The sequence below is a fragment of the Phaethon lepturus genome, unplaced genomic scaffold (assembly GCF_000687285.1).
Source record: "Phaethon lepturus isolate BGI_N335 unplaced genomic scaffold, ASM68728v1 scaffold2506, whole genome shotgun sequence".
In the NCBI taxonomy this organism is placed as follows: Eukaryota; Metazoa; Chordata; class Aves; order Phaethontiformes; family Phaethontidae; genus Phaethon; species Phaethon lepturus.
In genome coordinates, this window is record NW_010548208.1 from 73,189 (window position 1) to 98,974 (window position 25,786).

The window sequence follows — 25,786 nt, forward strand, 5'->3', positions numbered from 1 at the left end:
AAATAAGTCCTCCTGACATATTCTCATTTATAATACCTCCAGTGGCAAGGGTAGAAAACAATTATGTTAATAAGGTAGAAAATGCTGATGTTCAGTGACTAATTCCTAAGAGTCTCTAACTTTTATAATTTTTTTTGTGTCATTGCTAATTCAGATAATCTGATAAAAGATATTGCTTCTTACCCTCAAGCTCATTTAGTTCTTGATCAGGGCTCTCTGAACACTGCCACATGGGGTCCTGTATTGCGAAGGATTCTGCATGCTGGCAATGCTTGACTGAAAATAGCAAAAATGTTACTTTGGGGATGGAGTGGTGGGCTTGTGAAGAAGGATGATACTGTACTCCTCTTGCCTAAGCAGAAAATTTCTACCTGGCTTTTCCTGGACATCTGGGGGATCTATGCTACCCCACTTGCTGTAGGTAGGTAGAGCTACACACTGTCACAAGTAAGAAACACACCCATGCTCCAGAACAAACTAATCCAAATTATTGTGGAGCTCTGTCCAAGCTATATATCTGTAATTCTCAGCATGGCTACTTCTGCTGCCTGTCTTGGAAGGTGCTGTGACAGCATTCTTGTTTATCTTCCATATCAGCTGTGAAACATCTCTCGTTTGCTTTTCAACTTTCAAGTCATGGTCATGAAAAGCTTCATCTTGAGTTCCTCTTTTAAAGCCATTATAATAACAAGCAAACAACCTGAGATAGTAATTCAAGAGACAGTTTTACACCCTTTCTGCAGGGGGAGGGAAGAACAGATTGGTATTTTACCCCAACAACTTCAGAACTGCTAGCTCTCTTTTGGAGATGTCTTTACCTTGGTCCATAAAATCTCTGTTTTTTGTAATAGAGGTTTTAAATTCAGTCTCACTGTGGATGACTGATAAACAGAACGAGTATGCAGAACAGAAGAATTATGGAGAAAAATACTGAAATGTGTAAGAGGTCTGAAGGGATTGACATACAAGAATAGATTAAAATTTTAATATGTGTAGAGTAGCTAAACAAAAACTAAGAAGGGATTGATAGTCGTGCAGGGAGCAAACATAATAACTTGAGGCAACTGAAGGAAATTAATCAGAAGAAAAATTAGTCAGAAAAAAAATAGGAAAAGTAGAATTGATTAATTTCCCAGAACAAAAGGGGAATTCCCAATACTTCAAGTCTTAAATCCAATATAGAGGAAAAACATAATAGGATGTTCTCTTGGGAGAATTCCTGCACAGCAAAGAGTTGTTATTTTCTGACCTACTAGGTCTTTTTTATCACTAATTTGTCTGTATATGTAATTAACTTTTGGAAGAATGACAGAGAAAATACTGCAGCAAATCCTGTAGAATACTGTCTCATTTTCATATGGGCAAAGATGATAGATATTAACTGTGACATACTATGGGAAACTTGTACTGATTCTGTGGCTTTTAAGAAAATGATTGTAGATTGTAAGCCAGGCTGAAAACTTCATGAATATTCAAATTAAATTATCTTTTTTTCTTATCCTCCCTACTTGCCACCTGTACATTGTAATGTCTGTTGCTCAAGAGGTTACCCAGAAACAAGCTTTGGGAATATATTGTCCCTTGAGAAACGTAATTGATTACTATTGTTTCCCCCAAAGGATTTCACTTTCTGATAATTTATTTTCTAGAGTCAGTGATGAGCTGACTGGGAAAATGAAACACTTGAGTTTAATTACCAGTTAAAATTACAGCTTTCTAAGCAGGTACTTTATCTCATACCCTTTTTATAATTGTCTCTTCTTATGATATAATATGTAGTTATATCTGCTGCCTTTCACACTGTTAACAATGTCTTACTACCACTTTCAAGGCAAAATGAATATAAGATGATTGTAAGATGACTTAAGTGTGGCTTTAGAGTGCACTAAGCATAGCACAGTTAATCTCTCACAGATATTTGCATATTTTCCCAAGACTGGTGCAGAGATGAAGAAAGGAAATGAACAAGTACGTTACTTGAAATGACATATTGACATTAAAATTTTAAGATCTCTTCAAATTTTAGTTTATAAAATCTAATGAAAATGAGACAATGGTTATAAACTGCATTATTAATTTCAGTGATACACTTATGTAGAACTGCAGATTCCCAGTGGAGAGACCATACCCTCAGGACTTGAGCTTTGTTCTGCAGTGTGAGCATCTTCAAGGTAGGGTCGTTTATAAGAAAACACATATCAACACTGTTAGCTGCAAAAAGACTAAAAATGTCAAGAAGTGATATTTTATTCATCACTGGTTTTATAAGATCTGATTTGGTTCCTAAAAAAGAATATCTTTCTTCTTCCTCACTAGCTTGCTCAGGTATTTACAGACATGTTATTTTTTACATTCCTTATGCTGGATGATTAAATGGAGTTGCATCTGATTAATTAGCTGAACTAATAGTTTTGCGGTCTTTTGACTCCATATTCTCAAGTTGCCACTCTCATATTCTCTGATACAGTCTTTCCAGCATTATTCTTTCTCCTAGGAAATGAAAGAGAGGAATTCAGTGTAGAAGAAACTGTGAAAAGCAAATTTAGGAATGGACCACACCAGAAACTTAGCTCAAAATGCAACATTTGGTCTACTCCAAGTAGAAAAATGTTTATTGCTATGACCTGTACCTTATAAATCATCATTAATTCTGGTATCTAAACATACTTCAGGAATCTTAGCCAGCAATTTTATTTTATTTTACATTTGTAGTTATAAATTAGAATTACTGAAGCTATGCCAGCTGCTAATAGGATGGAGTTATCATAAAGCTAATGACTGCATACCTTTAAAGATGATAAAGATTTTCTTTTTCAGGCATGGATAAGATTTATTCTTATTAATTGCAAATGTGAATTAATGAGACACATTATGATTTGAAACCATGCCATGTTTTCATTTGTGTTACGTGTTGCCTAGGGAGAGTGACATCTAAGAGAAAGAAGTAAGAGTATACAAGTACAAGGTCACTTCTTAAGATGTTGACAAACCGTTTGAAAACGTGCAGTTTGCTGACCTCTAACACAGGCACATATAAATTAGAACTGAAGCTCTCCAATACCATTACTGTTCATCGAACTGGCTTCAGACAACACTCATTTCAAATTATTGTAATCCTTCCACAAATAAGAGAAAATATGGTGCTCGTTTGCTTATGTGTCACTGACTACGTATCACTTTACTTCTGTCTCCAACAAAAGAATTATATTAACTCCTCTAGAAATCTCTGTCTCCTTCACTGAGAAAAACCCAACCCAAATCCACCAAGGACACAGATGTCTCTCCAACGTACTCTCTATAAATTGCTGCACATTTCTTATTATCCACTTCTTCTGGCTAATACACATGGTCATAGGCCTGTCTCAGTTACCTCTTGAGTTTTACTTTTGTTGGCTTTGGGCTAATAAAACAAGAAAAACCTCAAACCAACAACACAAAAAGGATGAAAAAGTGCTGAAATTAGCTGTAGAGACCACACAGAGGAAAAAAATAACACACATACATCCCCTACCCCCTCTCTCTTGCGTTCTGGGATGTTTATTTCTTTTATTTTGATAGTATAAAGTTACCGGGGTTTTTTTGGTTGGGCTTTTTTTGGTTTTTGTTTGGTTTGGTTTGTTTTTTGTTTTGTGTATCACATAAAAGATATTTCTTAAATTTTTCCACATATAAACATTTTGTTTATTACAGTTGTTTATTTGATTTGCTAGATTTGAGACAGGGTACAGGTGTTTCAAATGAGCAAATGCTCAGAACAGAGAATTTATCATGGTGAGTAAGGGATGTTCTGGGTAATTTTGTTTGTCATCTCCTCCTCCCTCCCCAGTCTCCCTTTTGGTCTTTATTGTATCATGCTTTCCAGTTCCTGAATTTTTTATGCGACTTGACTACTAATATTTTTGAAAGCAAAAGTAATTTTTTCATTAGCATTTCTATTGTTTTACTTTCAGAATAGAGGGGAGGTAACATGATTCTAGCCATCAGGAAGGATAATAAAATCTTAAAAATACAAGGATCCACATTAAGATGACAAGAAGCAGCACATTACATGTGAATGTATTTAATGAAAATCCTCTTGAAACATAAGGTCACAGCATATGATGTACCTTATAGACTATTTTGCACAGAGAATATGTTAGGTGTCTATTATTCAAGTACTTTTATAGACTCCAGCTAGATCAGTGACAACATTAGGAGTGCAAGTTCTCAAGAGAAAACTCTGCTTAAGATTTTGATGAAGAGTAATTTGTGAACAGAAGAAATGTCTTAGGTCACCGAATTTAATTCTCTTATCTTGTCAGCAAATAAAGAAAATAGCCAAAATGCAGCACTGTTTCCTTAGGCTGTGCAACACTTATACCTTCAAGTTTACATTAAAAGCTTCACTAAACAATGGTGACTCAAGAATTCACAGGAACATTTAACTAAGAGACAGAAATGAAAGAACTGGAAATGTGTTTGCTATCTGTTTCCAGTTATAATAAAAAAAACTATTTTGTCTCAATAGATCATTATTGACCCTTGCAAAATCAAATGTCCCTCCATCAGAAAGCAAGATTTCTATAAGACATTTAGGAAGCTTAATTTCCAAAGCAGCTTCTCCCTTTTCCCACTTCCATTACACCTGCAGTGGGTGAGTACTAATCCTAAGAATAGTTTAAAAAAAGTTAAAAAACTTCCATCCGTCACTGCAGACACAGCAAGCTGGGAAATCTTGTCATCCATTTTTCTAAGAAGATGCGACAATGTCAGCTGTCAGGCCAAGCTAGAATTTGATAGTTCACATTAACCAAATGAGGAATACCTAACTGTGAAGATTTTGATCTACCTCAGGCATTTTCCAGTGTTTGTTCAAGACCCTAAATCTGTTGTTTTTTGTTTTTATTTCCTTAGTCATAAAATGTGCCAGAGAGTAATATAGCTATTTATATTCCCTACAGACATATTCCCTACCCTACAATGTCTAAAGTCACAAGCCATTAAGTGGTAATCAGATCCATCAGCTTCCCATTTTGAAATCACAGGAGTTTCAAATCGTAAGCAAGGGATTCTTTGGCAAAGCTCAGACCTAACAAAGCTTTCTTTTGCCTCCTGTTTTCATGAAGGCAAACTCAAAATGTATTTCTGACCTAACTCGGTTCCTGCATGGCTCACAGAGGGCTGCATTTTCCTTATCCCAGCCTACCTCATTTGAATGGGCTCTTGGCACAATAATATACCATTGTCATTAATTATTAATTGAGGTGGAGTGAGTCAGTGACTTTTCTGCGTTATTTTTTCAGCTCAGATCTTGCCCTGCAGAGGCAGCTAGTGAGCCATCAAAGGCAGCAAAATGTTATGAGACCTGTAATGCCCCATAACTTTGATATGCAGCTATTCCTGACACCTCATTCAGGGGATAAATATTTTAGAAGGGAAGCAGACAGATAAGTGAATAAGTGAATTACTTCAGAGATTCTTATTTATTAAACGCTTTCTCCCAGATTCTGTTAAAAATTTACTTACAAGAGAAATGGAAATTTGCTTTCATGAAATGACCATCAGCCTCTTCCCACCACAGAACTGGTACTGCAAATGGCACACAGGTTAGGGCAAAATCTCCTTTTGAAGGGAGAATGCTTGCCCTGTGTCAGAGATTGAAAGGCCTGACAAAATTGTTCCAGTCTCATCACACCATTTGTGTGAGCAGATATAGCTATCATTTAAGAATAAAGTAATTTATTTTATTTATGGCTCATTCTCCTTGGACTTTAACTAACTTACAGAGGGTCAGAAATCCCATCTATGCTTCAAACAAAGCTGCTTTACCCCTTTGATATAGCTCTTCCCTTTCAATTTGTTCCCTGATAAACATATGGTTGTGTTGAGGCCACCGTTGTATGAAATACTCTTTCTTCTTTCTCTATCTGAGACTTCCCTGGCTTGGACGATATTTCTCCTGCAAAATGTTTATCTATCAGCTCATTACTGTTTTTGAACAGTCATAAAAATTGAATATATTTCCATTTCTCAAAACATTTACCAGCGAGACCTAATAAAAGATCCTTATTAGAAGCCAAGAGCAATGTATTTTAGACCTGTTACATGAACTGAGTAGGGCAGACTGAGGGAAGTCTTCCCCTGCCCTCAAAGCAACAGCTATGCCTGCACCATTCAGTGCAGGAATATATCACTACTTCCAAGCAAGAGGATTTATCTGTATGACACAGCTGTGCAGGGATGGCAGCTCTTGTCCTAAATGTGTTATGGGCATGCTATCCCTTTGTGTATGAAGCCTTCTACCCTGAATGCAGTTGCTAATGCTACCATCAGTTCTTGGGCTAGTCCAGGTCTGTTCATGCAAAGGTGAACTGAGGCAAGCAGCTCTGGTACCAGCATGACCTGCAGCAGAGGGCTCTATTGCAGTGCGCAGGGGGTTCCCAAACAGGGAGAACCTCCAGAGGAGCTGAGAACACCACCAGGAATCACAGAATCACAGAATTATTAAGGTTAGAAAGGACCTTCAAGATCATCAAGTCCAACCCTTAACCCAACACCACCATGCCCCGTAAACCATGTCCCGAAGCACTACATCCACATATTTTTTGAATATTTCCAGTGATGGTGACTCCCCCACCTCCCTGGGCAGCCTGTTCCAATGCTTGACCACTCTCTCTGTAAAGACATTTTTCCTAATATCCAATCTAAACCTCCCCTGGCACAACCTGAGGCCATTTCCTCTTGTCCTATAGCTTGTTACTTGGGAGAAGAGACCAACACCCTCGTCGCCACAACCCCCTTTCAGGTACCAGTACCACTCCCTGTTTGTCCACCCCATTTTCAGGCCAAGCCCCCTAAGGGGTTCTTTTGTACTCATGGTGGGGCTTGGCCGCTGTTTCTCCTGGCTCCACTCAGGTTTCGTCAGATGCTGTGACATGAGCTGTGGGGAGGAGTGGCTGGAGAGCTGCCTGGCAGAAAAGGACCTGGGGGTGCTGGTTGACAGGCAGCTGAGCATGAGCCAGCAGTGTGCCCAGGTGGCCAAGAAGGCCAACAGCATCCTGGCCTGTATCAGAAATATTGTGGCCAGCAGGAGTAGGGAGGTGATTGTCTCCCTGTTTTTGGCACTGGTGAGGTCACACCTCAAATACTGTGTTCAGTCTTGGGCCCCTCACTACAAGAAGAACATTGAGGTGCTGGAGTGTGTCCAGAGAAGGGCAAAAAAAGCTGGTGAGTGGTCTGGAGCACAAGTCTTATAAGGAGCGGCTGAGGGAACTGGGGTTGATCAGTCTGGAGAAGAGGAGGCTGAAGGGAGACCTTATCGCTCTCTACAACTACCTGAAAGGGGGTTGTGGTGAGGTGAGTGTCAATCTCTTCTCCCAAGTAACTAGTGATAGGACAAGAGGAAATGGCCTCAAGTTGCACCAGGGAAAGTTTGGATTGGATATTAGGAAAAATTTCTTTACTGAGAGAGTGGTCAAGCATTGGAACAGGCTGCCCAGGGAAGTGGTTGAGTCACCATCCCTGGAGGTATTTAAAAGACGTGTAGATGTGGTGCTAAGGGTCATGGTTTAGTGGTGGACTTGGCAGTGTTAGGTTAACTTTTGGATTTGATGATCTCAAAGTTTTTTTCCAACCTTAATGATTCTATGATTCTATGATTCCATGCAGATGTTGTAACACATGGTGCAGATTTGCTCAGAGAAATGCCTTTCCTTCCAGGCAAGGCTATTTGACTGATGGTAAGTTGTTGTAACACAAGCCCCATGTCTGAACTTTTTGACTGATTTTTTTTTGTCCTTTTTTCCTTGTTCTCTTTTGACTTTGAATTGTTAAAATTCTTTCTAATGGATATTTCACACTACTTCTTTCCATTTCTGAACTATGACTCACTGAGTCAGCTTTAGTCTGTGCCCCATAACATCCTATTGTTATTAGCTGTCCCATGGTCCCTCTGTTCCACTGACTTTTTTTCCCACCTTCTGTTGTCCTTGGGAATCTAACATATCTCGTCTCTCACCACGTTCCCACAACTTGTAATAAATGGACAATATATTAAATACTTTCAACAGTCTTGGGAGCCACAGCTACTAATCAGAATCTCTCCCTTTGAGGTCAGTGCCCTCATTGCAGGCCAGAGAATCATGCTCTTTCATTTACCGTCTTTCTGGCCCAATAAAAATTGTATTATTTCTTGAAAGGAGCACATAGGTCCTAGGAGCTTGCAGATAATATCCATCAATCTTTTTGAGAAAAAGGCAAATTTGTGTCCTCCTAGTCTAAGTATGCCTGGAGTCCTTACCTAATCCTTCCAGCGTGCAACGAGAAAGGTAACAGCAGAAATGGTACCACCAGCATGCTTCAAAAGAAAGGACTGATCCTCCACTCCATTTTCTTAAGAGAACAGCTTCAGTTTCAAACTCTGTGACAGAATTTAGATGCATTAATCCCAATCTGACAGGAATGCTTCTCTGCAGACCTGAGTTAAGTACCAAAGCCTCTGAGAAGAGTGACATTTAAGTTAAATCCTACTCTTCAGTATTCATATGAGGTACTTGAGGTGGCTCTCTGCTGCTATGAAGCTTGTTGCAAATGTCTCATTTTCCTCAGACAGGCAGTTTATGGGACTGTGTTTTTCAGTTTGGAATCCAGTAACTGAAAAATAAGACGTGGTAATGTTTATCTCTGCAGTGTTCAAGACACTTTTTGAATATTCTTTACACTCTTCAGTCTTCATATTACAGTCTTAATGTTTTTATTGATTGGTGCCACAGTGGACTGAAAAATCTCTTCATTCAGTCAAGCTGCACCTGATTTTTCAAATCAAAATATATACCACTGAAATCAGATCTATTAATACAAATAATTAACCAAAATAAATATCCATAGAGCTCTCATTGATCTAATAGTTAGGACCGTATACTCTAAAGAAAAGAATGAAAGATAGGGGGCTAATAGACAGATAATAAACTTAACAGTTTTGTAGCTGAATTACAGTTCATTTATTTTTCTCTGTACAAAGCTGAAGACAATAGATTAATTTTCCATTGACTTTTAACATTTTGCAGCACAGTGATGTTAAAGTAGATACACAAGCATTATTTCTGTGAGCATAAGTCTCCAATTTGAAAAACAGGACCATGGACTCATAACTACTATGACCAAAAGAGAACAACCACCACATTTTAGGATAAATTCTCATTCCTTTTAGCAATATATTGTTACTTAAGTGCATGTCAGTCAAATCGGATAGGCACTACCTTGAGCTGACTGAATCTGGGGAGAAAGACTGTTCCGCTGTGTCAAAAGCAGAGCTATAGCCCATTTACCTCTCCTTTTCCTTCACCTTTGTAAGTCTCCACTTGAAACAGTAATGATATTATCACACATTTTGCATAAAATAAAAAAAAATCTGCAGATTCCAAAGGTATAATGCATAGGTACTCTAAAAAATCCTCCACAGCAGCTGAATTTTTAATGCAAACTCTCTATACGTTTAAAATAAATCTTTGAAAAAAGCTCTGCTTCCTTTTTCCTGGAAAATTACAAAGCAAGATAAGCAAGACACAGTACAGTGCCAAAAAGGAAAATGACACTTAAAAGCATATTAAAGGCAACAAATACATCATTGTGAATTCACAGGAATATTTCATTTCAAACAATCTCTCATTCTTGAGTGCTAGAAATGACCCATTGTTGAAAAGCTATGTGATTTGTGACAGTAGTGGTGTGAGAGTTCAGTGTGGGAATCTGTAAACACACGTCAATTTTATTTCAGTAATTGCAAATGAGCATAAAAGACCAGTTTTAAAGATTCAGGGTTTTAAATTCTTTTTTTCTGTTTCTTAAATCCACATTTAAACAGGTCACAAAACCCCTTACTTTTCGTCCTCATATGGTATTCCTCACAAATGACACCACTCTTCAGGAGAGCATTAAAGTGCCAGGTTACAAGTAAAGCTCCCCAAAAATAAACAAGTTGCAATTTATTCAGGGTACAACCACGTCTCACCTTGTCAGCTTTCAGACTGTTGAGATAAGAAAAATAGGTGCAGCTTTCCATTAACGGTCTGCTTTAAGCCTGGTAGTTAAGAACATAAAAATGGTACCTTAAAGATGGTTCCTAAATCCTAACTATGAGCTGCTCGGAGCATTGATTTTCTAAAGTGCTGAGCACTTTGCAGTTCCCTTTAAAGTCATAGCTTGGTAAGGGCAAGATAAATGCCTAGTGATTTCTGTGTGTCCAGTTTTAGATGCCCATATATATGTGTGCTTTTGGTATTTAGGCTGTATGTATAAGTGCTTAAACAAAGACATTCCTCCCATTTTACTAAAGTTGTTCTACAGGGATTTGTAAGCTACAAACTGGTTTTCCCCGCTTTTCAAAGTGTCAGATGATGCAGTCGGCTAAAAAGCCCTGTTAAAAATTTTCAGATGTGAATTCTGGGAGTGTAATCAAGATGAAAACATGCAAGAGAAGCGTAACGGAGAATGACTGTATTTTTTTTCTCTTGTTTACCTGATGAGCCTTGAGCCTGCTGATATTCACAGCGGACCTAGCTGATTACATGCATACATGCAGTTTTTCTGAGCAAGCTGTAATAGCTATATAGTGTATTTGGTGTTTACACAACATTTTACACATATATTGCAAGCCGTTTTTTTAAAGAGCTTGCAGCGATAGTCAACTCCAGACACTAGACAATACTGGATGGGATGGTTATTCATGATAACAAAAAATGACTGGCTGAAAGAAGCTTGGGAGTGGTCTCTGAATACTGGGAAAGAACAGCTGGAAGAGGAGGACTGAGTTAGCAGAGGAATGAGAGGATGATAGGAAGTTAAGTCAAGAGAAGAAGAAGAAGAAGAAACCAAGGGAGAAGAAGGAGTAGGGAATGTGCAGATGGAAAGGAACTGGAAATAGAGATATCAGGGAGATTGCAAAGGGTTTTGTCATCAAGAATTAATAGCTTTATTGTGATACAAAAGAGAAAAACAGTCAATAAAGGGATTCAGAAAGGAGAGTGACATGATCAGAGCAAGAGATAGGAAAGGAAAATTCCTTTGTCAATGGCACTTAAAACACATTAAAAAGGGAGAGAGTGGGAGGCAGTGGGGGTGGATGATTTTGGGGGATCAAATCCAGCCATGCTTAGTTTATAAACATACATGGATTTCAGTAACGCAGTATTGTGGAACCAGTGGCTCCCAGAGATGTTAGAGGGGAAGAAATCACATGTTCTAAATGTCCAAGTATGTTTGTGTTTTAAAAATTAATTGAAAACGTACCACCATTAGGTCTGTACTTCGCTGGAAGAAACATTTACATTGCAATATTACATTTCTTCCAAGAACCCTGAATAAAGGACATACTGCAGTCTGTCATCTTGAACTCTAACCCTCATTACCTTAATGGGTTTAACTCAGACCCTTAATTGCATATAATACTGTCCGTTGCTGTAATGATATTCCTCAGTCATAGAGGGAAGCTAATATGGTTGGCAGCCTGCTAACAGCACCATTGGCCACAGCAGGCTGTTTTGGCTCGTTCTGAGTTCCTTTGCCATGGGGTCAGGGGGATATGGCCACCCCCCTCACTAGTCTTGCTATTCAGCAAAGGTGATAACAAGGAAGCTACACTTTGTTTGGTGGCCTGATACCTCATTTTTCTAGTTGTTAATTCGTTAGGAGTGGATTAGGGAAGCTCGGGGAGAGTTGTAGCTCTTATCTGCAGGAGGTGCTGCTGCTGCTGCTTCGTGCTCCTGTTTTCTGAGTGAGTCCCAGGTAACTGCCATCAGTCTTTACATCTGATATCTGCAGCCTTGTATTGCTACTGTGGTGGAAATTTCCCCAAAGGAAAAAGGTATTGGGCGAAAGAGTTTAATTAGGCAGAGAAGACTTCTGTCCCTAAACAGTGAAGCAAGTGCCAAAATGAAAGTCAATGTAAGGAGGCAAGTAGGATGGACTCTGACACAGTGATCATGTCAGGTGGGTAAAATTACCCTGTTTTCCTTGATAAATAATAAAATATAATTTTAACTAACAAAAGCCTTAGCTCAATGTAAATCTTCACAAGTACGGGTTAAAAAGTTGCTCCTTTCCCTTTTTGTTAATTTTTAAAATGTTCTCCTCTGTGCTCTGAGGATATGATCCATAGGTGAAAGGAAGACTGCCATTTATTCACATCACCTGGTAAAAGACTTGGCTGTTAATACTGGTCTACTGTCCTTCCTGTTGGTGATGTGGATATTTATATTCCAGCTGACAGTTTGTGTTTGGGAAGCCTTAGCTAGCTGAAACCATTTTGCTTGTGTGGGTTGGCTCTTCAAGTTTTGCTGATTTCTGTAGGAGTGTTATATGTCTCTTAGCAGTACGGTTTAAATTCAGGGAATCTTTTCCACCTCAGAAATGTCTCAGTTACCCCTACAGTGAATACTATTGATTATTCCAGTAGTCAAAAGAAGTCAGTGAACTATGTAAGTACGTTATTACTGATTTTGTTAAATGGACTCTCTAAGTTTTGAGAGCAAAATTAGCAAAGCACAACAGCAAAGTAACAAAGCAACAAAATTCCATCCCCTTAAAAAAAAAAAGAAAGAGGCGTTATTTTAGTGTAGGAGTAAATGGGGGGGTACGGGGGCGGGGAATCTATCTGAACCATCTGAGGTAACTGGCAGTGAAATCGGCTACAACGAGAGCATAAAACCAGTCTCAGAAGAACCTGGCCTTCAGGTGTTGTCTCAGTCAATTCAAGAAATCACAGAACTTTGTGACAAAGCACTGGTATGACATGACATCTGCTGCTGTATCCGAACTCCAGTCAGGTTTCAAGGTTAAAGACATATTTATATTTGCAGAGTTTTTCTTCATAATTGGTAAGGTTATATCTATGAATATTATAATATCTAATCTGAAAATTTCTAATAGGTTTAAAGGCAATCTATCATCATCTTTAAAATGTGATGTTAACAGCTTTATAGTTAAATTAGGCCATGAAAAATGGTTCAAGGTTGTCTATGAAAAAGCTCTTTTTTATGACAAAGATAATTGAACCCATACAGAGGAAAGTATAAGCTGAAAATTATTTAGAAAATTCATCATAAAAGTGTATCATTACATTAATTTAGAGAGAAAATAACTTTTTTTATTTACCTATCGCTAATGAATTCATCTTTCTCCATACAGACAGGCTAAGATGAATGTCAAAATGTTAATGACGAACATGTCAAAAGTTAGACTTTAACCTTGTCAGATTCTGCATAAGGCTGAGCAGTTAAAAAACAGTATTTCTGATGTGCTTGTAATGCAACAGAAGAGGAATCTTTGTGAGTCTCCCCCCCTTTTTTTTTTTTTTTGAAAAAAAAAGAAAAGAAAGACGTTTGGGAAAAATTGAATTCAATCAATTGGTTAGCTTTTTTTTCTCTCATATCAATATATTATACAATAATGTCCTAAGAGCACCAAAAATTTCACTTCGGCCTGAATATAAAATTCCTTAAGTTATTCCCAAAACGTGGTTCTTTATCACTGCAAGATAATGAAAATGGCAGAACAGAATATGAAGAAGGGCATTTCAAGTCCTGTTACTGTTTTTTAGCTCTGAATATTAGTTGCAGTGCACACTGACCAAAATGTTTCTATTTTTTTAGTGTTTGTCGAGTAATCCATAGTCAGCGCTATTAATTGCCCCAGTAATGAAACCCATGAGCGTACCTCTAAAGTGAACAACAATAAGGCAGAACATCCAAAGTACCAGATGATAACTAAGCTGTGTCAGACCCTGGAATATGTAACTTCTTTTCAAAATGAGCATTCAAATATCATTTAACGGTTTCCTTAGACATTTTTCATAATGAACCTTCATGTTAATTCTTCATTTTCTTAGTGTTCAAAGACAAAAAAGAAACATTTTGAGCATCTCTATCTAGCGTTAGGACTCCACAGAATTTTGTGAATTCTCATTAAAAAACAGGCATTTTCATAACAAATGAGGGCTTTAAACGATGAGTATGGGCAATATCTCATATGTTTAAAAAAAATAAAGAAAAAGAAACTAAAAAATTTTATTGACTGTACTGCATATTTTAGTGTTATTCATCACTCATTAAATAAAAATTTTGCAATTATTTCTATATTACTGAAGTACTGATTCAGCCAGGAAAAGAATTACCCTCCTGAAAATGTAATTGAAGGATCTCCTCTTTGGACAGGTTTTGCAAAAGAAGAAAGGCATGTATCTGGCAGTATTTAAATTTGAACTTGTATATCTCAAACTCCATAAGCGTTGCAATGTATTAAGGTGAACTGCTGACACGTAACAGTAGAAAATTGGGGCTGTTTCTGCTCTCATTTACATTGGCTTCATATGGGTATATGCTGTTTACTTCTGTTAAATCCATTTTAATTTAGATAAGTGTATGTGAATGTAAAAAGGGGTTAATTTGGGTTATTTTTTTCCCAATTATGAGCATATTTCTATACATTTCATTATAGCTAAATCACAGCTGAGGAGAAGTTATAATGCACTTGGTCAAAGTTCAGGGCTGTTATGCTTCTGTCCCCTTCTCCCCCAGTTTGCTAAATAGAACAGATGAAAAAATACCTGTTTGGGAAAGGGCAGGAAAACAAAATATGTTGTTCTGCCTATGCTTCTATGGCAGTAACTGAAGGTAGTGTAAAGGAATTACCGTAATGATCCTGTAATGAATTAGTGTTCCTCCACAGAGAGAAAATCAATAGTTTGCTCAAACCAGTTATTAGGACGGCAGAGAACAAGTTCCCAAGACACAAGGAAGACATTTTTTATGAGGGTGGGGAAACACTGGCACAGGTTGCCCAGAGAAGTGGTAGATGCCCCATCCCTGAAAACATTTAAGGTCAGGCTGCACAGGACTCTGAGCAACCCAATCTTGTTGAAGATGTCCTTGCTCACTGCAGGGGGTTGGACTAGGTGACCTTTAAAGATGACCCAAAATATTCTATGGTTCTATGAGAATAAATTGGTTTGCAAAAATGTCTACACTTAAGCACTGCACCATTTTTGGTGTGGATGGAGTTGCGTATACAGGAACATAAAAATAAAAGTATATGTCTTCCATGTACAGTGGATTTAAATCTCACATTTTTCACTGGGGTACCTAATTAAAAATACATTTTTAACCAAGTTAAAGTTCATATGGAAGGACGTATATAGAACAACACTCAGAACTCTGTGAATTTCCTTTATATGAGAATATAAAAGACATGAGAATCAAAAGAAATTTTAAAAAAAGAAAAATCAAAAGTAAGTTTTGTGGTTTTTTAATGTTTCTTTCAAAAAAGAAACATTTCATTTTTTTTTATGTTTCATGTTAAGCATACTTTGTCAGTGCTGTAAAATTACTTTCTGTGGATTAAATTTCTGTTAACTGGTTGATTTTTGCATTTCATTAATTCAGATCATTATTAATGTCATGATAAGTGCTAATGAAATACAGCTTCCTTCACTAATAGACTGTCATAGTGATGCTCAGATAGATCTTTTCCTTGGTAATCTTTCTTTCAAGTAAGCCTGACATAAGCAAGTCAAATCCAGACATGAACATGCTAAAATAATTGGAATGTATCCCTTACATCTATGCCGTCTTTCATAAAGATCAGTACATAGAAGAGCAGGAAAGCTGTAATCTTATCTGTCCTCAAGGAAGCGGGGATAGTACACAGCTTCTCCTTCGTGTTAAATTGCAGGGTACAATTTTACTGTTAGCAGGTAATGACTCAACGTACTCCGTTTTTTAAGTTTCTATGGTTTTTCCAAAGACGCTTTTAGGTGGATAAACTGCATGTTTTGGCATGTAAAGAAACCTTACAGACAGAGTGTTCATCATTCCTCAGATAGTCAGTGCAGTAAGCATTTATGTGTATTTTGGTATCATGGGTCTTTATGAAAGACAACATTGAGGTATATGTATATCCTCATACAAATTTTAGACATATTAGCATACTTACTAGGAATGACCCCATATCTAAGTAAATTTTTAAGATTTTTCTCAAACACTTCAGCTATGAAACATGATTAGTTAGTCTTCTTTATATTCGGCCATAAGTACAAGTCTCATAAGTCTCACAGAATGTTGTATTTAAAGAAAAATGGCTACAAATGCTTAGCTTGAAATGTGTCAGTATGGGTAAGCTTCCAGTGAGACCCTAAAATGATGGTGCAGAACAAGTATCCTCCCATGATACATTTACCTTTCATAGACAAAGGAACCGATCATCTAATACTGTTTTTCGGAGTGAGGAAAAAGGCAAAAGGTATAAATAATTCATACTGGTGTCTGATTTGGAATGAGATGAAAAATTCTCTGGAGTCCACTGTCTTGACTATACCTGTATTGACTACAACAGGAAGGTAAGAGCCTGTCTCACAGCTACATGCACAGGTAGGTATCTTAATCTGTAAATTCAATATCAATAATGAAATTGCAATATCTGAAGAACTATTATGAGGGATTTTGTAATTTATGAGGAGATGCTGAGCAAAAATTATCAAGCTGTGTAAGTACTCAGAAAATGAGGTAGTGGGCATAGCGTCAGAACTTGAGCAAAATACTAATTTCTGAACCTGTTATATCTCAGGTATTTTTTCACAAATAGAAGGGAAACACAATACACATGCATCCTCCTGGTCTCCTTGCTTTTAACTAAACAAACTGAATGTGGAATAAATTGTTTCATTTTTCCAGGAAGACAAACTGAGGTCATGCCCAGGATAGTCCCAAGAAATTTATGCAAGAAATCACAACCTGTAGCATTTCAAACAACTTATTTAGAAGCACCGCATATTTATCACAACTTAATTAGTGACAGAAAAAAATAATAGTATTAGCTAATTAATGTTCAATCTAATGAATGTACATAACCTGTTCCCTTGTAAACCTAACCCCAAACCTGCTTTTCAGAGGAAGCATTTGGACATTTTGCTTATGAAGATATTTAGAAACTCCCAGATTCTTAGAAGAAGTTGTTTCAAGATATGTTTTCAAAAGCAACTTGGCATCAAAAAAAGCAAGGTGTTTATTTTTTTGCTTTCTTTTAGTTTTTTTTCCTCTGTTTTCTCTCCTCCCCACTCTACCGCCCACTCCTCTTCATTACCTGGACAAAACACAGGGAAGTTGAATATTATGTTAACTGCAATTACCAATTTTTCTCAAAGCAGTTGTTACTTGAACTCTTTCAGTTACACCTGAAATCATTCTAATCACTGTTCTCCCAGGGACCTTGATTTTTTTGTATTTTCTTACTTAGGTTTCATTGTGACAGTCTAGATAGAGGAAGCATTTTCTAACATTTATTCGAGCTTTTTCTTCTGTGCTTATCTCCTGCTGCTCCAATGGCAGCTCTAACAATGTTCCCCAGCAACACAAGTGAGAACGTTTCTTATGGTTTTAGTTCAGTCTTTCTATTTGTTTCAGATTCCTCTTCCCCAGTCTTACTAAGTTTTCGGATGATACATTTTATTGTCTGCATTTCAGATTTCAGACCCTTGGATCTGCTGTTCCAGCCCAAGACTAGTCACAAAGGTTTCTATTCAAACAAATCCTAAAATGCAAATCTGTTTCTAATTGGGATAAATTAAGAGGAATTAGAGTGAAGGACTATGAATTTAAGCCAAAGTGGCTTTTGTTTTCCACCTGAGATTTTAAAAACCCAATTCTCCATATCTGTTCTCTACAGCTCTTATCAGCAAAGACCAGTGATGTTGCCCTGAGATAAAAATCTGTTCTGCAGAACAGCAGATTGAGCACAAAATTTCCTGCAAATCTTTTTATCTCCTACATCCTGCTTGCAGCCATGCAGACATTGAGGTAGTTTAATTCTTTCTGCAGGTGACTATGTTTAACCATGCATGACACAAGAGAGTCATGTTCTCATTCTGCCTTCCCCATTTTTTTGCACATGGATCACCCAAAAGTTTTTGTAATGGTGCCACCCTTATGAAGCATGTTTGACAAAACACAGCACTTTTTTTTTTATACAGTTGTACACTCCAATTAAACAAGTTTAAGCAGAATATGCTCTACTGATCGGCACCATGCTACTGCAGGACAACTATAGCTAAGTGATGATGACTTTAAGTGAATAAAGTTTCCTGAACAGAAATATCTAGTACTTTTTTTGGTGCATTTCTAGTGCTTTTTTGGTGCATTTCATTTAATTTACCTATTACATGTAAAATACTTAAGATAAAAATATTTAGGCTAAAATACATCCTAACACAAGTGATTATTGAAACAGTCTTTTTGTTGTGGTGTTAACACGGTTCAGGCTTAAAAAGCGTTGAGAGCTCTTATCATAACCTTGTGCATGCTTAAATTAAGTGATACTTCTTCAATCACCACCTAAACCACTTCTGTGACTTAAGTGCCAGTTTGCTCTTTTTCACATTCATGTTTTACTCATATTTCTACTTCATGATCAGCACTTGACCTTAGTGCATTTGCTGTCTGGCTGCAGAGCAGTGTTAAATTTAATAGAGAAGGATCTAGGTATCACATGTTGATGGAAAGTATCTGTACAAAACAATTAGTGCTTTGCTCTTTTCAGTGTTTGATCGTTCCACATGCTGCCTATGGTTCGGTTGAGATGCTAACGCATATGCACCGAGTGCCATTTCAGTTGCTCTTATACAAGACGCTCTTGTGGGATGGGTGGATATGACGCAAGAGGTTTGGGAGACCTGTGTCCTTGCAGTTGCACAATGGATGGGATACCCTAGGCTGTCTCAAATTGTATAAAGGTGATTGAATCCTTCCCTATAGGCCTACCTTATAGGTCCGTTCACCATCCACAATTGCCACTCAGTCAAGAGTTAGAATTTTCAGCTGGTTCTGCTTGTATTGCAGTAATACTTTTCTAGTTTTAAAAATAGATTGTTGTTTAAACCTTCTTTTAGTGGAGACTTTAAAACCCCTATCCCTTCAAGGAAAAGGTTCTGCACAATAAACTAGAGTGGTGGTTTTGGTTTTTCTTGGTTTTTTCTTTTTGTTGCGGGGGGGAATACATAAACTAGAATATGTTGGAAAAGACATCGGTCATTTCTGGAGCCTTAGTCACAATTAAGAACTATGAAAATGGTACTTCTGTCTTCACTGTAAAGGACTACATAGTCAGTACAGAACTCAGGACACAAATTATATGCAGTCCATGCTCTGGCAAACTTTGGTACTTCTGATGAAGCTCCAAGTTTACAAAAGCAGAGTACTACTGAGTCTTTCAGTAGTAACTGGCACTTTCCACATGCAATCATTTTTTAAAACATCTGTTTTAAAGGTTACCATGATTGACTAGGGCTGAGACTGCTCAAGAGACTGGTCAGGTCAAAGTTCCCTCTACCCCAGCACTGAGGCTCCACTGGGGGTAAATAGGAGGTACAGAGGTCAAAACTGCAGCAGAAACTATGCTTGTTCTGAGATTGAGGAGATATCGCAGTGCATGTCAGGGGATATAGGTGCTTGCTTGACACTGCTCTCTATTTAAGCTTGTGAAAGTCTCCCCTTCCCTTAGCGTTCAAATCTGAGGTATTTTGTTTTAGCTCTTCCTCTGCTATTTTCTATAGGATAACTTAATATGAGGAGGACTGTATTAATAAACCATAATTCTATAGCCCATTAAAAAGATTCTTCCTACAGATTTCATCAAGCTTTTCAGAGCTGCAGTGCAGTTCTGCAGGTAATACTCTGCTCTATTATGTTTACCATGTATAGACAAAGTTTTCAAACTCATCTTGATGTGGACAAAACTCCTTTTAAAGAGAACCCCACATGTGCACTACATCTTCTCCCTTTGGGCAGCTTTGAGCCACATACACGGAGGGGAGGTACAGTCACAGGGACTGGTCTAAATCTGTTCTGAAGTAAAACTCCAAAATGTAAACACTGTCAAAATTCAGGCCTCAATGCAAATCTGGTCAGTCTATTGGACTGCTGATATTGCACCAAATTCTTTGTCAAGTTAGAGATACTCACTGCCTCCGAGCTTGTGACTTCAGTTTATAAATTCCAGTATGAAAGTGATTTTCAGCTTCTTAAATCTCAGTATTCCCCACACTGGAAGGAAAACATTAGGATTGCATATGTTGTATCTATCTTTCAGCTGTCAGTATCATTAAACTATTCAGGGGCACAAATATAGCTTTATATTGAGACAAAAGACCAAAGCAGATAAATGGGATTCTTGATGGCGAGTTGTATGCTAATAAGAAACCAGAAGATGATTTAGGAGTTTAAATCCTTCCCAATTGCCTTTCAGATTACTGAATTCACTCTCCATTTTTCAGCTTTGATTTGAGCACAAAACACCGTATAATTGTACGGAGGCTATCAAAGTTGTACTGGAACAGAACTTTAGCTACAGATATAATGTCTCTAATGGAAACTGGGTAAGGGTAAAATTGATACATAAGAGACGCAAGGGCACTTGAGAAAAGCGAAGAAGCCAGCAGTTTAAAAACCTACATGTGAACTGGTCTATGAAGTTTTGAGAGAAAAATTAAATTAGTATTTCTTCTGGAATGTGTAACAGTCTTCCATGGGGAAAGCATAGAAAATGTAGTCATTTGAAAGTATATCAGATATTAGATCATTGGAAAAATGGTTTTCCTCTGTAGGAAAAAAGAATTGTCAAGAATGGTGGATTACAGGAGCTAATAATTCTTTTGTAATTCTCTAATTCCTACAATAATATACTGATCAGGAGGTTATGGAAACATCAGTTACTGCCTTCCTGAGTGGTATGGTGTACTTCAGTAATAGCTATAGTGCATTCTCCTTTACAAAATTCATTAAGCTTTTTTAAACCTAAAGGAATTTATTTCAGGGAAAGGCATATGGTATGTTGTGAAAGGAATCCATATAGATGTCGGAGGACGGCACTTGTGAACAATTATATCCAGTTTAAAATAGAATATCAATATCCCAGGAACACTCCCTGATAGCATGAAGAGGCTTGTATGCCTGTTGTTTTGGCTGGTGCTACTTCACGGGGAAATAGAGCAAAAGACATTGCAAGAGGATCTTCACATGCCAGGAGGAAAAAAAATCAATATAAAAGTGACAGAGCAAAAGGTCACCAAGTAGTGGCAGTTATACAATGGTTTTTGAATCTTAAATAGCAGCATGAAGGAGGAAAAAACAGGCTGTTGTGCTCCTCAGACTCAGATAGCATCAGTAATGGAGAAACAGGGAAGGTTACTAAAACTGAAAAAATGAACAGCAGTTTTCTTGACACAATTCGGTTTGACTTAAATAGTATCAATGCAAAGCTGTTTGCTTGTTTATTTTGTTTGTTCTTTGGAGAAAATGTTCAGAAGCAATTCATCCTCATGTTAAGAATTTGCAATTTAAGATTTACTGTGTAATGTAGCCAGTGATAAACTGGCTTGTCTACAACCTGAACATGTTAAAGCTTGGAAATATTTTTCAAACTTTTTTTCTCAGAAGAACTTGTTATTTGTTTCTCTCCCTTTCCTTTTACTTTCTGTTTTAGACCAGTTCTTATTATGTACTTGGAAAAAAGAGAATGTCACAAGGTCTGTTAAAGGCAAAATCTGGAGTCAGTTGTCATTAAGTGTGGCCATCGCTTCAGAGACACTAATCTGCAATCACATCTAGTTTATTATGAGCCTGTAATGAAAGTAAGTATTAATCTCTTTTATTTGTATATATGAGATTTGCAAAAATCATAACTGTTGTTTTATATCTTTCTGTAAAATACAAAGTTTGACAAATGGAAATAATTTCCAATTACAATATCTGTATTGCTGTACTACGTAAGAAATAACATTTTGCTGATAGATTAATGACTGGTTAATGGCTTAAGGAACAGAGGGGAGAGACTTGCACCAATTCTGTCTGAAGGACACTAGCATTTAGACAGAAATAAGAGCAACTGTCAGTCCAGGAAGGAAACTTCTTCCTGGTAAATGGTCTGTTAATATTTTGAAGGACAAGAAAAGACTTTGAAGTAGCAATGACATAAGTATGCAAGTTAACACTCTCTTCTGTCGAAAAGACCTTTCTCATGAATGTAGTCTGAAGATGTATGGCTGACAGAAGGAACAAGTTCCTTACCGTGCAGGGTAAGTATGCATCTACAATTTGGTACTAGTCCTAGGAAGAACTCCGCCTAGCTGTACAAAGATTTTATTCTGAAATAATCCAAATGCTTTCTTTCCTGACACTTCTGTCTTTATAATCTTTGCTGTTCACTTTTTGGATTTTGTAAATTAATTTGTTTTCCTAGTGGCATGGTTTTTATTTAGAATGATTTAAAGATATATGGGTAACATGTACATGTGAGATACTGTTTACTTCTAAGACATTCCTATGGTACACCAAGTTTCTGCAGAGAATCCACAGCATACTTCTGCACAGATGAGTTTGAGTCAGTAATGCAATGTCTAAATATATTACACACAAACTGGCAACTATTCTCAGCTAAGAGATTTCTTTGTACTGAAGGAAGTTATATTTAAGGAATACACTTAATTGTTAATAGGCCTAATGGATTTTATAATACAAATATGCAAAATGAAAACTAAGGTGAAGGACTCTCATAAAGATTAGATGTTTCAAGTGTGTTGAATGTTCTCCAGCTCAGTCAGAGGACAAAGATGTCATTTTATACTTCTGAAATTGCATACTGCTCGAGAGGAATAACAGCTACTTTTCAGCTATATAAAATAATTTATCTACAATACTACTATTAATGTTTTCTTCTGCAAAGGTTTTGTGATGTTTTCTTTTGGATTGCGGTGTTGTTAAAGGTGATATAATAAAGACTACAGTTCTAGGGAGAAAAAAAATGAGAGGCAAAATTTGTATTTCTACAAAGACATGCCAGGTACGTGAGTGTAAGATATTTCAGAAAGAATTAATAATGTTGAGGAAACTTTTTTTTTTTAATTTTTAATAGGAATAAAATAATAATTATAAGCAATTTGGAAGGGAAATGTCTGTAGCTAACATTAGATGTATCAAAGTTGTGTACTTAGATGAATGAATTAGTTATTGTTATATTTTTTATTATTATTTTTCATCTCATAAGGAAACAAAGCAGTGTGATAGCCTGAGTAAGCAAATATTTACATTAGACTATTGAAAGATGGAATAAGTGTACTAGAGAAAGGAAAAGGCAGTAATATTACCGTCTGTACTGACTACAAAGTTACGGAAGGTTGTGTGGCACAGACTGCTTTGGAGACGCAGTGAGACTGTCTCTGCAGAGGAACTGTCAAGGTGGAGCCAACTGGGCTGCCTCGTACATGCACACAGCTAAACCACAACACAGATCATCCTCCCACAGATAACTGAGAGATAACAGCTTTGTGAGTTCTTGTTATCCCTACACTTATCTCACTTTCTTTTATAATTAGTATGAGCTAAATATGGGCAAAGCACAGTTTGGCATTTAGAAGGTTTAAATTAGACTGTATTGCTGATTTGTCTATGACTGTCTAATGCATGGGATGAGAGTAGGTTTATACCAGTCGCTCTCAGAAATGACTAGGGATTAAGTCACTTTTAGTTAGGAAACCCTGTGCATTGTCTCCCTAGATATTTTTAGGCTTCTGTTGTTTTATACAAAGGGAAGTACTGAATGTATATGGGATGAGGCAGACCTATTATCACAAAAATTGATGTTTAAAAGCACTAGATAGTTTGAGTGCCTACAGATTTGCCTATCTAGTTTGTTATCAGTTTTTCTAAAGGGCACCTTGTCAAGACTTTCTGTAAGCAGCCCTATCATTCTTTTACGTTACCTTAGCAGCACCTCAGTGTAGACAAAGAGCACGTAAGTAGTTGCTTTTGAACATCCAGGCCATAATGTATACAAACTCTGAAGCATGAGAGTGAGTAGGGATGATGGCTCTAAACTCACTGAATTAACTCTTGAAACTAAATGTCCTTTTCTTTCTTTTTATTTTCCCCCAAGAACTCTCAGTCTCCTAAGGGGGAAGACAATGGACAAATAATTCGTCACTTTTAATCCCAGTAAACAGGGAGGAACGTATTCAAAATTTCAGGTCATAAAAATAAAAAATTAAAAAAAAAAGGAAAATATTAAATTAACAGTGGCATCTCATTGCTTCAGATTGCTTTCAGTCTCAGTAAGACTACCACTGGGAGGAGACACCACAAAAGAACAAGAAAACATGAAAACAGGAAGAAAGATTGGTACAAGTCCTAGAGCAAATAACACTGTATGAAAGAATCAACTGCTCAGACAACAGAAATAATCATTATTATTAGCAGCAGGTTTCCCAGCAGCATCAGGCTGTAAAGCAGATGAATTTGGAAAAGTGACAGTAGTAAATGGCCTGCAAAAATGCTAGTGACAGGAGGTCTCCCAGGCTGGTATCCAAACGTTGGATGACACCACAACAAAATAAACATTATCTATCAAGAATTTCTACTTCAGAGATCTCCAACTTTTCAACTGTAACATAAACAGTCTGTTTATACATAATCTTATCTAATCTCAGGTACCAGTACTGAGCTCACAATTTCTGGAACCTCCACCATTTCCTGCCCTTTTGTAGCTCTATGTAATAGAGATGTGGGCACATCTCCCCTTCACATCCCCACAGCTGATACTTGAGCCAATCCTGCAGTGGAGTCCAGTCACCATCACTTCTTGATCTGAGAGACTCAAAGGATCTTTAAAAAACAGTCTAAAACCATGTTGCATATGAGAACTACTGCTCTGGATCAGACCCAATGTTGAGTAAGAATAAGTAATGTGTAGAGCATTACTCCCCACCTGTTCCAATTTCTAAGTCTCACGAGTTTAGAAACTTCCTCAAATAGCTCTTGCATCTGTTGAGCAGCTCTTCCATAAATTTGCTTCTCCGTTCTTGAAACCATTTGTATTTTTGCTCGCAGTTGCACCGCAACACACTAATCTTATAGCTGTTGAGAGCTGGTCAATAGGAAATACCGAGGACAGAAGTACGTTATAGTATCCAGCACCATTCAGATATTAACTATGCGCTGTGATTTGTTCCCTCCCAGTGCCCAAAAACCAGTTACGTTTGCTTTTCTTTAAAAAAAAAACTTACATACAAATACAACAACCCCCCTCTCCAATTTCTCTTGTCTTTAAAAACAAGGACACTATAAAATATTTAGAAGTTAAATGAAACCATGGCTCAATCCACTCGATTCCAAATCACTTCTTTTGTCTCCCTTTTTGTCTCCTTGGTATGTAGGCTAAACCACTGCTGATTTGCTGTCTTGAAAAAAAACCAAACTCCAGGTACAGGAAAAAAATAAAATTCCTCAGACATTTACTTGAAAATTTTGCATGTGCGGGAGAGGAGAGAGGGACTCCTGAGTTAATAATGCTTGTGACCCCTTCATAAGAAACACTTACAAGAGCCAGGGAATTTAAATTCCTTTCACAGGAAAGGAATAATTAAGACAGGAAAATACTTTTTTAACATTTGCAAAGTCTACATTTAAACAGTCTACCTTGCAGCAAGCTGACCCTTGGTCAAGGGAATTAAATAAGCACTTGTAAGATGCAATTCGTCTGATCTATTTTGGACACCACTTGTGTTTACTCCAAAGGACATCCAGATCAATAGATTAGAAGAAAATCTACTTTGCAGATTCCTTCATTTGTTCAGATGGCTCTCACCCCTTCTTTGGATCCTGAAGGACTTGACTTCATGCTATGACAGAGACAGTTCTGGGCACATGTTGAGTCACAGATGTGGCTGCTAACTAAAACAAATAACTGTTCCCAAAGAAAGCTGAGACATTCCTTC